The sequence below is a fragment of the Bos taurus genome, chromosome 14, assembly GCF_002263795.3.
Source record: "Bos taurus isolate L1 Dominette 01449 registration number 42190680 breed Hereford chromosome 14, ARS-UCD2.0, whole genome shotgun sequence".
Classification (NCBI taxonomy): Eukaryota; Metazoa; Chordata; class Mammalia; order Artiodactyla; family Bovidae; genus Bos; species Bos taurus.
The window spans coordinates 208,235-223,923 of record NC_037341.1 but is presented as its reverse complement, the minus strand read 5'-3'; the positions used below and the strand labels follow the sequence as shown (position 1 = coordinate 223,923).

Here is a 15,689-nt window from a genome sequence, read left to right as displayed (position 1 = left end):
TGAAAGTCTGATTCTTTTTTTTCTCAAGTCTTTATCATGAAGACCCCATGGGGCTCCTGGAAGTAAAACTCATATAAGTGTGTCATCCCCTCTCCCTCCCCCTAGCTCAGGAGTTTTAAGTTTCATCTCGCCACCTCTAGCCTCCAGCATTTGTCAGCCACTGTTTATGTGGTTCTACCAGTTACTGGCTTTTGGAGGATTCTACCCCAGGAAAGCTGTGAAACTGAAAAAGCAGTTGTTCTGTCCATTTTTGCGTCGTGTTTTTTGTTGGACTATTTTTAGATATATCTCAGTTCAATTCAGTCGCTCAGTTGTATCCAGCTCTTTGTGACTCCATGGACTGCAGCACGCCAGGCTTCCTTGTCCAACACCAACTCCTGGAGGCTTCTCAAACTCATGTCCGTCGGGTCAGTGATGCCATCCAACCATCTCATCCACTGTTGTCCCCTTCTTTTCCTGCCTTCCATCTTTCCCAGCATCAGGGTCTTTTCTGATGAGTCAGTTCTTCACATCAGGTGGCCAAAGTATTGGGGCTTCAGCTTCAGCATCAGTCCTTCCAATAAATATTCAGGATTGATTTCCTTTATGGATGGACTGGTTAGATCTCCTTGCAGTCCAAGGGACTCTCAAGAGACTTCTCCAACACCACAGTGTAACAATTATCAACATCAACACCACAGAGTATCAATTCTTTGGCACTCAGCCTTCTTTATGCTCCAGCTCTCACATCCATACATGACCACTGGAAAAATCATAGCTTTGACTAGACAGACCTTTGTTGGTAAAGTAATGTCTCTGCTCTTTAATATGCTATCTAGGTTGGTCATAGTTTTTCTTCCAAGGAGCAAGCGTCTTTTAATTTCATGGCTGCAGTCACCATCTTCATGGGATTTTGGAGCCCAAGAAAATAAAGTCTCTCACTGTTTCCATGGTTACCCCATCTATTTGCCATGAAGTGATGGGACTGGATGCCATGATCTTAGTTTTTTGAATGTTGAGTTTTAATCCAACTTTTTCACTCTCCTCTTTCACTTTCATCAAGAGGCTCTTTAGTTCTTCTTTGCTTTCTGCCATAAGGGTGGTGTCATGTGCATATCTGAGGTTATTTATATTTCTCCTGGTAATCTTGATTCCAGCTTGTACTTCATCTAGCCCAGCATTTTGCATAATGTACTCTGCATATAAGTGAAATAAGCAGAGTGACAATATACAGCCTTGACATACTCCTTAGGTATATCTACATTTAGGCGTATTGTATCTTCTTGGTGAGTGGACATTTTGAAATCACTTAATGCCCCTCTTTATCTCTGATAATTTCCTTCCTCCAAAGTCTACTTCTTCTGGTGTTAATATAGTCACTCTACATAAAGCAGTATTGTTTATATGGCTTGTTTCACCCATCCTTCTACTAAAACATGAAGTGGATTTCCTGAAGAGAGCATGTATTTGGGTCTGATAGTCCCTCTCTTTTAGTCTGTGCATTTAGACCATTTACCTTTAATGTGACCATTAATATATTTGGGTATAAGTCTGTCATTTTATTATTTGTTATCTGTTTGTCCCCTGTGTGTGTTTATTGAGGTATAGTTGACATATAACTATCCTCGATATTTTTATTTCTATTTTTTTTCCTTTCCTGGATTACTTGAATGTTGCCTAGTGTTCCTTTTTTTTTTCTATGTCATTTTTTTCTTCCAGTTTTATTGAGATATAATTGACATACAACACTGCATAAGTTTAAGGTCTACAGAATGATTTGACTTACATACCTCTTGAAATGGTTACCACAGTAGGTTTAGTGAACACTTATCATATCATATAGATGCAAAATGAAAAAAAAGAAAAATAGTATTTTTCCTTATTAGAACTGTTTAGATTTACTGTCTTCAGTTCAGTTCAGTTCAGTCACTCAGTCGTGTCCGACTCTTTGCAACCCCACCAACTCCCGGAGTTCACTCAATCTTACATCCATCGAGTCGGAGATGCCATGCAGCCGTCTCATCTTCTGTCGTCACTTTTTCCTCCTGCCCCCAATCCCTCCCAGCATCAGAGTCTTTTCTAGTGAGTCAACCCTTCGCGTGAGGTGGCCAGAGTACCAGAGTTTCAGCCTTAGCGTCATTCCTTCCAAAGAACACCCAGGGCTGATCTCCTTTAGGATGGACTGCTTGGATCTCCCTGCAGTCCAAGGGACTCTCAAGAGTCTTCTCCAACACCACAGTTCAAAAGCATCAATTCTTCAGCACTCAGCTTTCTTCACCGTCCAACTCTCACATCCATAGATGACCACTGGAAAAACCATAACCTTGACTAAAACAGACCTTTGTTGGCAAAGTAATGTCCCTGCTTTTGAATATGCTGTCTAGGTTGGTCATAACTTTCCTTCAAAGGAGTAAGCGTCTTTTAATTTCATGGCTGCAGTCATCATCTGCAGTGATTTTGGAGCCCCCCAAAATAAAGTCTGACACTGTTTCTACTGTTTCCCCATCTATTTCCCATGAAGTGATGGGACCGGATGCCATGATCTTCGTTTTCTGAATGTTGAGCTTTAAGTCAACCTTTTCACTCTCCTCTTTAACAATTTTCATATATAACATAGAACAGTGTTTATTAATTGTATTTATTGTGTTGTAGATGCAATGGCACCCCACTCCAGTACTCTTGCCTGGAAAATCCCATGGACGGAGGAGCCTGGTGGGCTGCAGTCCATGGGGTCGCTAAGAGTTGGACATGACTCAGCGACTTCACTTTTACTTTTCACTTTCATGCTTTGGGGAAGGCAATGGCAACCCACTCCAGTGTTCTTGCCTGGAGAATCCCAGGGACAGGGGAGCCTGGTGGGCTGCCGTCTATGGGGTCGCACAGAGTTGGACACAACTGAAGCGACTTAGCAGCAGCAGCAGATTATATCCCTAGTACTTATTTATCTTACAACTGGAAGTTGTACCTTTTTTTAAAAAAATGTATTCATAGATAAGGTTTATTCTAGTGTTTACATAAAAATGAGTTGATGTAGAACAGGAAAAGGTTTTTCCAAAGGGTTAAAATGTATCAAACAACAGAACTTGGTCCTTCCATTTAGTTTGAATTCAGTTGGCTGACTGCATCATTATTAATATCCACCCTCACTAATCATATTCATCACACACAATATCAAAAGTCTTCTGGTGGCACTTTCTATTTCCCTGGAAGTCTCTTAAGCTGTTTTCAGTTACAAAAGAAGGGCAGGGATTTTATCAGCTCACACTCTACTCCATTGGAGACAAAAATACATCCCTCAATTCTCTTGTTAAAATTGTGTCTCTTGGAAAACAGTGTCCAAAGGAAGAAATTAGCACTAATACACAAAGAACACAGTATAATCTCTGTATAACAGTAACTTTGCTTCAAATTTTTTTCATTAAGAATTATGTTTATTATCTCTCCACAAGGAAGTTATAAAAATACCTGTAAAAACATTGAAAAGGCTCTTTAAAATCCTGGAATGGAGAATTCTGAAGTATGAATTATGATACATCTATGATTTGCAAATAAAAGAATCAAATAAATTCTACAAGTTGGAATTTCTGAATGACTTTGGTAGGAGTTTACCAGAAGGAGCTAAAACATCAGACCTTAACAATTTTCTGTTTTCATCTCAGTTGGATTTTTGATCTGTTGACGGGCACAGTGCACACAGGAACTTGCTTCTGCCACTAATGATGAAGTCAGTCTGAGGGACAGATATTTGTATCCTGGATGCACTAGGCTCTTCTGTGCAACTGACTGGAGTGGTCGTCCCTCATTTGTTCCATCGTGTTTTAAATAAAAGTAAGTATACATGTGGTAAAACATTTAAATGGTACAAGAGGATTTAAATTATCAGTAAATACCCTTTTCTCCTATAACCTAGAAAATCTGATGTTTTCCAAATCATCAAACAGTCAGTCATAGGAATAATTTGCCAAGTGAAGTCAACCTTAGAGTATCTTCATCTGAAAATTATTCTCAGGATTTCTGGAATACCTTGATTCTCTCATACTTTACCTCTGTTACAGAGGAAAGCCATGCAGTCTTCTCCTTCTCAAAAAAACTAACTAGGAAAGCAACTCACACACTCTGCTCAGAGACAGCAAGTGCAGGCAACACCTTGTACCCCGTGGATCTGGTCCTAGCCATGGGCAGGGGCTCTGGTATCCACCAGAGACACGGGTGGGTGCCCGGAGCCCAGCCATGCCCTTCGTGAAGGCCTCTGATCTTTCGGGCCAGCTAAGCATCCTTTGAGGAGAGCATTACGTGGCCAGCGTGTAAGGAGAGGAGACACATCCTCGAAGAGACGAACTAGAAACGCTTCTGCCGCCTCTTGCAGGGCCAACAGGACCTGGGTTTGCCAACTGAAGTCCACACCACGAGTGAATTTAACATGTATTTCTCTTGCCGGTGAAGGAGCAGGGATGGGAGAAGGAGTGGAGAGGAAAAGGAGACTCAGGAGAAGATAGACTCTCTGCGAGTCTCCGTGAATCTTCACCTCTGTTCTTCTTTTCGGGTGCTTACTCTTGGGACCTAACTGGTGGCTTATGTCAGCTCCAGGGAGCTTAGAGACGGCGGGCACGACTCGGCTCTCCTGGTCTCAGCCGTGGGAGAGGAGGAGACATTCTCTTGGGGCAGGGCAAGGGACGGGAGGCTGGTTGGATGAGAGAGTTGCAGGCAGCAGAAGGGGGTCTTTCTTAGCAGCAGGCGCGTGCCCTTCTGGAGCACTTGGATCGCCTGCAGGAGCGCATGTCTCCGGCGAGCCTGTGGACGGGAGGACACGCCTGGACATGGGCCGGCGGGCGGGCGGAGGGAGCCAGGCTCGCCGGGCGCCCCTCGGTGTTTCGGGCTCGCTCGCGGCTCCAGGGGGCCGGTGGTGGGCGCACAGAGGGTGTTTGGGCCCCGGGGCTCCTTCTAGATCTGGGTCCCGGGACAGATGCCGGGAGGGCCGGGTCTCCCTGGCCGGCCGCCTGACCCGGCTGGGTGGTGCTCTGGAAGTTTGTACCCTTTGACCAGATTCTTCCAATTCTCCTCCCAACACCCCTCTGCATACCTCCAGTAACGACAAATCCGATCTCTTTTTCTATGAACTTGTTTATTTTTGAAGTATAATTGACTACAGCACTCTGTTAGTTCCCCGGCGTATAGCATAGTGATTAGACATTTCTATACATTTCAAAAGCCTCTTGATGAAGGTGAAAGTGGAGAGTGAAAAAGTTGGCTTAAAGCTCAACATTCAGAAAACGAAGATCATGGCATCCGGTCCCATCACTTCATGGGAAATAGATGGGGAAACAGTGGAAACAGTGTCAGACTTTCTTTTTTTGGGCTCCAAAATCACTGCAGATGGTGACTGCAGCCATGAAATTAAAAGACGCTTACTCCTTGGAAGGAAAGTTATGACCAACCCAGATAGCATATTCAAAAGCAGAGACATTACTTTGCCAACAAAGGTTCGTCTAGTCAAGGCTATGGTTTTTCCTGTGGTCATGTATGGATGTGAGAGTTGGACTGTGAAGAAAGCTGAGCGCTGAAGAATTGATGCTTTAGAACTGTGGTGTTAGAGAAGACTCTTGAGAGTCCCTTGGATTGCAAGGAGATCCAACCAGTCTATTCTGAAGGAGATCAGCCCTGGGATTTCTTTGGAAGGAATGATCCTAAAGCTGAAACTCCGGTACTTTGGCCACTTCATGCGAAGAGTTGACTCATTGGAAAAGACTCTGATGCTGGGAGGGATTGGGGGCAGGAGGAGAAGGGGACAGCAGAGGATGAGATGGCTGGATGGCATCACTGACTCGATGGATGTGAGTTGGAGTGAACTCCGGGAGTTGGTGATGGACAGGGAGGCCTGGCGTGCTGTGATTCATGGGGTCGCAAAGAGTCAGACACGACTGAGCGACTGAATTGAACTGAACTGAAGAAAGCCTTTTTTGAAATTTTGGGAATTTTGTTTCTTTTTGTCAAACAAGAAGTAGGATTTACAAATATTTCAGTGACTTGTTAGTGATAAAAGTAAAGTAAGCACAAAAAGATTTTTTTATCACTTAAAATCAGGCCAAACCCTGAGTCAAATAATAAAATTAATGAAGACAACAAAAAAAGATGTTTATAATTAAGTAACAATTTCTTAGTATCAAACTTTCATTAAAGGTTGAAGAAGAAAAGAAGAAGCACAAAAGTAGTGAAGTGGAAGTATCAGACAATGTGTGTGATACTGCTGATGAGAGTGGATTGATTCAGCAGAGAACGAGTGGAGGAAACCACAATCAGGAGTTTGTTGCTATGGAGGATGAAGGTTCTGATAGGTAAGCCTATGTAACAGCAGGTGATTTGTTATTTTTCTGTGAAATAAGTTTGGATGTGAGAGTTGGACTATAAAGAAAGCTGAGGGACTATAAAGAAAGAGAATTGATCCTCTTGAACTGTGGTGTTGGAGAAGACTCTTGAGAGTCCCTAGGGCTGCAAGGAGATCCAACAAGTCCATCCTAAAGGAGATCTGTCCTAGGTGTTCATTGGAAGGACTGATGTTGAAGCTGAAACTCCAATACTTTGGCTACCTGATGTGAAGAGCTGACTCATTGGAAAAGACCCGGATGCTGGGAAAGATTGAGGACAGGAGGAGAAGGAGACGACAGAGGAGGAAATGGTTGGATGGCATCACTGACTCAATGGACATGAGTTTGAGTAAACTCCGGGAGTTGGTGTTGGACAGGGAGCCCTGGCGAGCTACAGTACATGGGGTCGCAAAGAGTCGGATGTGACTGAGTGACTAAACTGAGCTGAACTGAACTGAATTGAGCTATTGGTTGTGATGATCACATTTTACATTTTCCTGCTGCTGCTGCTGTTAAGTTGCTTCCGTCGTGTCCGATTCTGTGCGACCCCAGAGACGGCAGCCCACCAGGCTCCCCCGTCCCTGGGATTCTCCAGGCAAGAACACTGGAGTGGGTTGCCATTTCCTTCTCCAATGCATGAAAGTGAAAAGTGAAAGTGTAGTCGCTCAGTTGTGTCTGACTTCTAGCGACCCCATGGGCTGCAGCCTACCAGGCTCCTCCGTCCATGGGATTTGGCGGGCAAGAGTACATTTTGCCAGGGATATAGTTATTTTTATTTTTTTGTCTTTTAGACATAATACTAAAGTTAATTTCTTAACATACCACCTACAGTATTAGAATATTCTGAATTTGACTGCCTACTTGCCTTTACCAGTGTGTGGTATATTTAAATATATTTTATGTCACTATTAACATCTTTTCATTTCAATTTGAGGACTTCTTTCAGCATTTCTTATGAGACAGGTCTAGTGGTGAGGAACTCCCTCAGCTCTAGTTTTTCTGGGAAAGTTTTTATTTGTCCTTCATTTCTGAAGCATAACTTTTCGGATAGAATATTCTTGTTTGGCAGGGTTTTTTTCTTATATCATTTTTAGTATGTCCATGGATGGAAGCCAAATTGTTGTTTGTGGTGGGGGAACTGATGAGGTACTGGTCTTTCATCCATAATGCTGAAATCACCCCATCATGTGGGCGGTTTAAAAGTAAACTGCTTCACTGTCTGCCCCGTCCCCACCACCAAATATTTCCTTGATTTTTTTATTTCATGGTATATGTGCCACATGTCATTTAAAAAGTCACCCAAATTAAGCGTTACTTTTTTTTTTGAGTTTTTTTTTTTTCCCCCTTTTTGGCTGTGCTGGTTCTTTGCAGCTGCAGTGCTTGGGCTTCTCACTGTGGTGGCTTTCCTTGATGCTGAGCATGGGCTCCAGGGTGCTGGCTTCTAACTCTGGGGCATGTGGGGTCTTCCTGGACCAGGGATCAAACCACTGCCCCCTCATTGGCAGGCAGACTCCTAAGTACTGGACCATCAGGGAAATCCCTAAATTAAGCATTATTGTATTTAAAAGCGAAACAGAAAATATAGTGTAAATCTAATTATGACTCCCATGGGTAAAAGTCATTGTGTTTAGGCAGTGAACTCTAGGTTTCCAGTGTAGCCCTTGAGGTTCTTCCCGGTGTCCAAAGATGCACCTCTCTGCTTTCTTTCATGTGTTTCATACTTTTCCTTCCAGGTTCCTAGGAAACAGCCTAGATGCCACGTGCCTGATCTTTGTGCTCTGTATTCTAATCTCCAAGTAGAATGATTTTCTCCCCTTTTTTTTTTCTTTGTAACCTTCTCTCTTCACTTCTTCTGTAAAGCCTTCCTTATATCACTGATAACTTTCATATATCAACTCTTACATATCACATCATATCATAATTGTATATCTGTCTTTGAGGCAAGAATTTGTGTTTTCTTGCCTATGGTTGGTACTTAATAACTATTTTGTGAATTAATGATTTAAGATGGGTAAGAGTAGGAATTTTACAAGAATTGCCTTTTTATTCAGTTGAATTGGCTTTTTTCTGGATTTTTTTAAAGTAGCGATCCTGGCGTGCATAGAAAGGAGTAAAGAAAAAGGACAATAGCAAATGGACACCAGAAGAATGTGTGATTGCACCAATATTTGAAAAGACCGATTCACTGACTGGTGGTCTGCTGCATGTTAATGATGACAGCATTTTAAGTGAAGTGGATCAGGATGATGACAGGTAATATCTACAAATTTTTTATTTCTAGAAGAAGAAATAAGCACTGAATACTTCTGGAAATGGAGCAGCATAATATAGTGTACAGGTCAAGACAAGCAATTCCTCAACTATAGTGGAAAACACTGCTGAAAGATTAAAGTGAGGACCAGTGCCTTTGGCCAGAAATCGTTTCAGTAAATAGTCTCCTTGAAAGCTGGACTGTAGTGAATACATGTAAACAGCCCTGGAGGGAATATTTGCTGGGACAGGCAATAGAGAACTAGATGGTAACTGAAGAGGAATGTGGAGTTCAAAGGAGTTTCTTGTTTTATGTTAAGATGGGAGCTTTTAGAGTATGTATGCTGTTAGAAATGAGCCAGAAGAGGACGTGTTTATTGAATTAATCTTGTTTGCATTTCCAGTATTAGAAAGCTTATTGATTGTATGACATTATCTTTAAACTATTACAGTAAACTAATTGTACATAATACGTCTGTTATATATAGTTTTATGGTAAGGGCTTGTTTGTTGGTTCTGAAGTGTAATATTCCTATGTAATTGTATGTGTAGATGATTAGTTCAGTTAATTCTATCCTACATAGATTTTAAAAAATTATATAATCATGAACTTACAAACACTTAGGCTATGCTGAATAGGATTTGATCATTCCTTGATGATTCTAGTTGATAGTAACATCATGAGTAGCTATGATTTTGTAAGGTACTCTGAAACATTATATCATATCAACGTCATAGTTGTTTATAGATTCTAAGGAAAAGGGAAAAATTTTGTTAATATTCAACAGAAAAAAAAACTACTAACAATCTTTCACAAATTATTAATTTTGGTTTATAAAGTTCTAAATTAGAAAAACTATGCTTCCCACAGTAAGAGTGTTATTAACACATATTGTGTATTCAATAAGTGTATATCAGATTCATGAATAAACAGCAGAATGGTTGAATGAATGCCTACTGATAAATTTCTTTACAAAAGCAAGTGTTTAGTGAAAGTAGGTTTCCAATATTGCCTACCTCTAAAGTCTCTTTATTTTTTGAGAAACGTGTTAAGATTCAGAAAGTATTATTTATAGTTATAACTGGACATGGAATAATAATATAGATTCATTTGCTATCATATTCCTTAAGAAGACTTATTTAAATATTACTTTCTCAGCATATTTTCGAACCGCAGTGTTGAAGCCAGATTTCCTAACTTTGAACTCTGGATCTGTTGGTGACCTGCTGTGTGGGCTTGGGCAACTTACTCAGCCTTTCTGTGCTCCGTTTCTTCCTATGTAGAGGACCTAATGTATTACCTACCTCCCAGAATGTTTGTGAGGATTAAAATGCCGTTAAGACATATAAAGTGCTTATAATAATGCATAGCAGTTGCATAGGAAGTCCTCAGAAGGCTAATATCATGGTTATTAAAAATGGGTTTCTTTCTTATAAGGACTTAAGGAATACATCCCAGATAGGTTTTATTGCTGCAAAACATAGTTCTTATTGAAAATAACAACTGCAAGAAATCCTGGTATACTGGTTCTCTTCACATAATGCAAGTAATGTTGTGTTTTTCCTTTTCTTTGGTCTAAATTAAATTATTAGTATTATAAATGTATTTTGTTTGTCCTTTAATGTTACTCTTCTTTATTGTTTTAATCCTTTTATAAAAAAGTACTTACCAATGCAAATGCAGAGATTTTATATAAAAAACAAAGTTTAGGTATTTGTATTTTTAAGTATTTAATATTAGCCTGAAAAGAATCATTTTTTTTTTCAGGCCTGCAAAGAAGACATCTAATGAAAATAACAAGGTATAGTCAAAAAGTTAACTATAAAAAATATTTTCCTAGTAAAAAATACTTTGTAAAAGGAATAGTAGCAAAATATAAAATCTTCCTTTGTTGTAGAGACATATACTTTGACAACTTAATTTAGAAACACTATTGATAAAGTTATCCTTTTGATAAAAAGAATCTGTCCTTTTAAAAAGTGTCTGTTTTTGCTTTAATGAAGATATGTTTATCATCTTTGTACAATTAGTATGTTCTATAAATATTTTAAGGACATTATGAAATAGTATTATTTATGTGTAGGTCAAAGAACAAATTAATTCTGTGGATGACCATGATGACTTAACTCAGTCATCTGAAACAGCTTCTGAGGATGGCGAGTTGCTTTACTATAAGAATTCCATGTTGCTAATTGAAGAACTTGACACAGGGTGTAAAGGTAGGACTGCAGTGTAAATATAAATACAAAGCCTGTTTGTGTATGGTGTAGTAGTAATATATGTCTAGTACTGCTCTAGAGCCAGGGATGTGTTACAGTGCTGGGCATCTCAGAAATAGGTTCTGTATTAAAAGAACATGAACGTGAGTCTATACTCTGCACCACAGGCCTATGATCATTCTCACTCACTGTACCTTCTGTTGACTCTTCTTTCCTGTGCCTTCATCCAAGGTCAGGTTAGCATCACTTTCCTCCTGGAATAACTGAAATAATCTCAGAACTTCTTTCCCTGCCATTCTACCTCCCGGAACCTCAATCCACACGGCAACTATAATGATTATCTATTTTTAAAAATTCAGATCTCATCATGTTACCCTTTTGCTTAAAGCCCAACTGTTACTTCTCTTTGCTTCATGGTTAAAGGTCACGATTGTCTAGCTTCATCTTGTTTTATTTTTTACCCTTCTTTCTACATGAATTTTAGCATCAGGGTGTCAATTTCCTAAAATGTCTGCTGGTCTTACATTTTCATTTTCATTCAGTTCAAAATACTTTGTAATTCTTCTTTTTATTACCTCTTTTATCCAAGGGTTATTTAGATCCATGTGATTTAGTTTCCAAATATTGAGAGTTTTCCAGAGATCCTTCTCTGCTCTTGCTTCTTGTGATTTGATAGGTGCATCCAGAGGGACCCTGGGGCTAGGGCTGATTATTTCCTGCCTTGGAGGCAAGACCTTACTGACTACCCTGTTCATTCTACTGTAAGGAGAAGTTTTTCCAGCCTGGCTCATGAGAATAGATAGAATTCCTGGGACTGAGTGAGCACCAGTCACAGGTTCCTATAGTCTTTTCAGATGGTTTCTCCCTGGTCTCAGGTGGTTTCTCCCAGATGGGCGCTGTTTGTTCCTCTGCTGAGTACCCGAGGGGCTCCTCCTCAGATCTCCAGGGTCCTTTTTCTCTCTGTTCCACTCTCTCCTCTCCGCGGTTCTGATCTGTGATCTCTGCCCACTTTGGTTTCACCAGACTGTCAGCTTCATCACCTCCTGTCAGGGAGTCGACGGCTGACTCAGCTTCCATTCCTTCTCCTCATGTTGGGGCCTGGAAATTCTCTCAAGGCAGTGGGCTGGGGGTTTCCTTAGGCTAACCTCATGTATTTCCAGGATCATTGTCTTTCATTCCCTGAAGTCCTTTGTCATGAAAATCATTGTTTAATGTCGGCGTCGTTTTTGCTCGCTCCACTCAGGAAGGTAAATCAGTAGCTGTTCACTCTGTCTTGGTTAAAAACATACGGCAACTGGAGACTGTCCACAGGGTTGTTCTTCCTACTGTGCTTACTACTTCCTGCTCATCCTTCATTTCTCAGTATGACATCTCTTCCCCAGGGAAATCTTTCCTGGACCCAATCTATGTCGAGTTCTATTATGTGATCATAGAACTCTCTTTTCTTATAATATCCTTCTGAGTTCATAATTATTTTATTTATCTTTCTCTTCTACTAGACTTGAAGCTAAACAAGAGCCAGGGGAGTCTGTTTCATCTGCAGAGCTTAGAATAATGTCTTCCACATTATAGAGACTTAATTTTTGTTCAATGTGTGGATGCGTGAACGTGAAAGGCACAGTCCTTTATACTCAAAACTTACTCACATAAATTTTTGTTTGTTGTTGTTTTTATCTTTGTTTTCTTCATTATGCAGATTCTGTTAGCTTGTTGAAAATCCAGGATATGATTCTTTCATATGAAAGATTAGTGGAACTTAAAAAAAAGCCACTGTGAACTGCTTAGAGGAAAGATTTAAAAAATGGAAAGTAAGGTTTGTGGGCTACAGAAAGAGCTGTCAGAAACCAAAGAAGTGAAATCACAGTTAGAGCATCAGAAAGTGGAGTGGGAACGAGAGCTCGGCAGCTTGAAGTACTGTACATCTCGCTTTTAGAGAAATATTTGAACTGTTGTTTCCTTTAATACTGCAGAGACATAGACATGTTATAAGGACTAGCTTATCCTCTAGGATTTTACAGAGGAGAAAGTGTTACTAGTATTATGGAGTGTGAAATTCTTGGAAATAATATAGCAGGTTGTTAACAGTGAGTGCTTCTAATAACTTAATGTAAGTTTTTCCAAATCATCATTTTCATGACCGTACAGAAGTCCACCATAATGGAAACTTTATTAATTATTTAGCAATTGACTTTTGGTTGTTTTTCACTTTTCTGTATTATATTTAATATGACAAGAAATGTTTTTCTATAAATTCATTTCTACCTTTCTAATTATTTTGAATACATTTTCTTTAATAATATCGTATCATTTGGTCAAAGTATGAGAACTTAAAAAAGATCTTTGATCTATATTTGAAGTTTATATTACTTTACATTCCCATGCACAGATGTATACAGTAGTCATTTTTCTCAAGACAGAAAAAAAAAATGGATGCAGTTTTATTCTTAACTCTCGGCATGAAAACTGTGAAATTATTAAGTGTTTTTCATTATATTTCCCCCTATTTTACTATTTTAAACATTATGTAGAGGGAATGAAAGTTATTGTAGCAGTGGATAATCTCATGATTTTCTAAGAAGAGCTGTATAAGTTTTGCAGATTGACCTTAAAGCAAGAAGGAGAGCAGAGAAGAAATGCTGATATGTTGTATGAAAAAATTAGGGAGCAGTTAAGAAGAAAAGAAGACCAATATAGTAAAAAAGTTGAAATGAAACAGCAACTTGAACTCACTCTCAGAGAACTAGATATGGAACTGAAGACTGTGAGAAATGATCTGAATCAGGTAGAGCAATCTTTGGTGAAATTTCAAATTTCTGACACTATTTCGTCAATATTATTTATAGTATCCCTTTAATTTAATATGTATTTTTAGGTTTAGAATAAAATTGTTATCTTAAGTATGAACGGTGACATTTAGAGCTTAAGTTATTAATTTCTTGCCATTCTTGACTTCTCATAGATGCTCTGTGTATGTTTTCTGAGTGGAGGAATGGACATAAATCAAGCTGAATCATTAACATAATGGTTGGCATTTTTGATACATTAGGCAAAGTAATATTAATTCCAATCCATGTATTAATTTTGGCTTTCTTATGTTAAAATACAGGCTAACTTGCGTTGACACTGTGAAGAAACTAGTTAAGTGCTTTGTAAAGAAATTTTCCTTCACAATACTATGTCTGCCTATGTTTTTGCTCTGTGATAAATTTAGCAGGCATTTAAATTAAGATCTGAGTTATTCATGTGGGAATAAAGATCCTTGTGCTTAAAAAGGCTACTTCCTTTAAACAGTTTTTTTCATTTTAAATTCTTCTCCTAAGCTTTTAACTTTTTTTTTTTTTTTGTAATGGCATAGGCCCCAAACTTCATATAATGTCTCTCCAGGTTATAGAAGCATGAAATGACACTCAGAAGCAGCTTTCTCGAGAACGGAATGGCAGAATGTTACGGGATGGAATTCTGGCCAATCACCTTGCCAAACAAAAGGAGATAGAAAGGGCTAATAAGGAAATGAACTCTGAGGTATTTTCTGTAGTCATTTTCAAATATGTGTATATGTCTCTGTGTATGTATATATTTTAAAAACCAACACTATACATCATAGAAAGCATAGAGGATTTTGAAAGCCTATATATCTATGTTTTGAGGAGGGAAACATTTTCCATCTGTTGGATAAAGTAATATTTGTAATTCAAATCTGTTTGTCTGCTTCAGATAGGTAGCGACACATGATGGCCTCATCCAAGGAGAGGCCTTTAATATTTTCCATAGGCATTGATCTCAGGGTTTTTGCAACTGTCTTGGGAGAGCCGGCACCCTGACTGTGGTTCAGGCAAGGAAGACCGTGTGTGGTCCACCATCGACTGTGCTACCCGACCGAGTCCCTCTGCTTTGGAGTGAACGTGTCGGTCACTCCATGCACATCATCATCTTCAGTGTCTAAATCGGAGTCCGTTCTTGGCTCTGCTGCCATTTCTTTAACCAATACCCTATCAACGACCTTTTCACGTCATTTACAGGTTTTCAATTTGTAAACACTGTGCCATCAGTTGTTAAAACACTTTTGAACACCTTAAAAAGTTGTTTCTATAGAAAAAACTTATAAAAGTCCCCTTCCCCCTCTAAAGAAAACAAACTTTTGCTACTGACAGTAGATATCCTGGTTGTTGGTAGTGATGTTGTTTCCTCGAAAGATCACTAGGTTACTTTATCACTTCCCTGATGGTAAGCAGGAAACTATAGGCAGTTCAGAGACCACATTTTGGATGTCATTCTTCTACTTGTGAGAAAATGAGCACTCTGATCTGTGAGTGCCCTGTTTCCATACAGGGAATTTTGAAAACAGTGATAGATATGCCATAATATATATTAGTGATGATTATTGTGTTTTTCATTGTATTTCCCCCGTCTTACTATTTTAAACATTATGAAGAGAGGATGAAAGTTATTGCTGTAGCAAATAATCTCATGATTTTCTAAGAAGAGCTCTCTATATTTTACCTTATTTACCATTAGTGTGTGTACCATGAGTGAAATAAGAAGCTTACTTTGTATGTTTGTACTAGAGAAGTAACTGTGGTTTGATGTAAGAGGCCTACTAGAGTCAGAAGACCTGGTGAAAAGCCTGCAGCTTATTTATATTTTTAACTTCTTCCTTTCCAGAATTATAGCTAATGAGTTAATTGATATTTGTAGAAGTGCTTAGTACAGTTATCAAGAGGGATAATTCTTCTAATTGACTGTTAAAATGTTAGAAAGATAGCATAGTCTCAAAAAAGCTTTTTTTTATGAAATTTAGTCTGTTTCAATATATATAGGGCTAAGGCTCTTATTGTGAGGTAGCTGTATAGGTTAGGTATCAGATGCAGTGTTTTTAAA

General features: G+C 39.2%; 1 pseudogene; it reads left to right on the top strand.

The window, feature by feature from the left end:
* The first annotated feature begins 4,796 nt into the window (after nt 1–4,796).
* The window catches only part of LOC100299242 (ankyrin repeat domain-containing protein 26-like), a 29,763-nt pseudogene continuing 18,870 nt past the window's right edge, over nt 4,797–15,689 (top strand).